The following is a 2,105-nucleotide window of genomic DNA, read 5'->3' as shown; positions in this document are numbered from 1 at the left end:
TAGAAACATTTGTATTTCTTAAATAATAAATTCACCCTAAAACAAAGAACAATGGCTTGGCATGGTGACATAAGTTTTTAATCCCAGTAGAGGCAGGTGGATCTATGTGAGTTGGAGGCCAGCCTGGTCTACATAGCAAGTTTAAGGCCAGCTGTAACTACAGAGGAGGTTCTTAGGACAGCCCAAAGTACAGAGAGAACTTGTCTCAAAATAGAAGAATAAAAATAACAAAAAAAGAAAATTTCAGTTCTATTATGATCTTACAGGATCACTGTATATACACATGTGGCCCACTGTTAACTAAAAAAATTGTTAACTGAACAGTCTACACTTGCAGCTCAGCCAGAGTGCATGTCATCCTTACCTTTACTTCCACTCCAGGAACCCATGCGCTCCAATCTGTCACTTCCCTTTTATAGACCCTCCGCCGTTCCTCACTCCTATCCTTTACACAGACCCTTCCTGCTACCAACCACCTCTTAACAGGTGCTACCTGCCCTCCCACATCTGCCCTTCCCTCCCTCTCTCCTCACAGACCTTCCTTAACCTCATTCCCTACCCACAAATCCCACTTTTGCTTTTCCCAGACTTAACTTCCGCCTCTAACTCCATTCCCTAGACGTACCATCACGCTTTCCCTACAAAATAAAACTTGAGATCCACACACTCCACCCTCACTGTCCTCCCGGGCCTGTGCTTCATTTCTTTACTTATCTCCTACCCTTCCTTCCCTTTCCAGCCTCCTAACTCTGCCTTTGACAACTCCTGTTCTTCGTTAGTTAGATTTCCCGTACTCTCAGCTTCTGCACAGGCTCTCTGCACAGCTCTAGCCAGTGTCAAGGCTGGGGCTCCTCCCTGGTGGAGGCTGCTTCTACTTTCATACCCCAAGGGTTAGGAGTGGGCTGGTGTCTCCTCACCAAAGCCCAACGTAGTTTCTTATCCCACCTCCTCTTTTGAAAACCTTTGCAACTTTGATGGTCAGGGCATTCAGCTGTTTTGAACTTTGCTCCGCATGCTGTCATCTAGAGATACCAGAATAACCTGCTTTATTCATCAAAGATGAACATATAGGGACCCAGCAGATAACTCAGCTAGTAAAGGTACTTGTCACCAAGCCTGATGACCTTAGTTTGATCTCCAGGACCCATGTAGCAGAAGGAGAGAACTGACTCCCACAGGTTGTCTTCTGATTTGCACGAAGGCACAGTGCCACATGCACATATACAACATCTAATTTTAAAAGAACTAGTATCTAGCTCACAGGCATGCTCTTCCCTTTCCATCTCAAATCCTGACACCATCCAGGGGGATTCAGTGGTCATGTCAGCATTCTGTTTCTTGGGCTCTACTTTGGTCAGTTATCCCCATTACTACACCCTGAACCTTGTCATCACCTGGAACTATTTAAATCACATTACTCGCTTATTCAACTATTTCAAGATGGAGGCTTTCTGACTCCATGGGACATCCAGTCCGCAGTGCTTTTTCTGCCTATACACTTTCAGTGTTCAGCTAACCAGTCTTTTGCCAGATTCCTCACCTTCCTTGTCCTTCCTCCTCCCACTGCATCCTCCTGATAAAATCACTGACTGTTGCTGGGGGAAAACAATGCACAGCCGTGTGGACCGCCACTGCTGTCAACTTCAATAGTGACATACAATAGCCCGGAACCCCTCGGTTTCCTTAGGTCCTTGCTCTCATTCCTGACTGCTGCTGTCTACTCCTCCCGACCTTGCATGCCATCTCCAAGCCCCACTCTCACAGCCCAGTAAGTACCTAGTTCACAAAGAATTCTCTCAGTTTCCTGTTGCCAGATGTACCAATGTCCTATTATCAATAGGCATGCTTCCCTCTGTCACAATTTAAATGTTCCTCCACCTTTGTGTATGTGAGGGTGTGCACATGTGCACGTGCGTTCGGAAGCCAGAGGCGATGTTGGGTGTCTTCCTCTATCTCTCTCCACCTTTTTATTATTTAAAAATTATTTTTATTTTATTATTATTTCTATATGATGTATGTGTGTGGGAGGGTATGTGGCACAGTGAGAGAGAGAGAGAGAGAGAGAGAGAGAGAGAGAGAGAGAGAGAGAGAGAGAGAATAGGACG

The sequence above is a fragment of the Nannospalax galili genome, unplaced genomic scaffold (genome assembly GCF_000622305.1).
Source record: "Nannospalax galili isolate Female #2095 unplaced genomic scaffold, S.galili_v1.0 scaffold1402, whole genome shotgun sequence".
Taxonomy (NCBI): Eukaryota; Metazoa; Chordata; class Mammalia; order Rodentia; family Spalacidae; genus Nannospalax; species Nannospalax galili.
Note: the sequence above shows the minus strand (reverse complement) of the source record.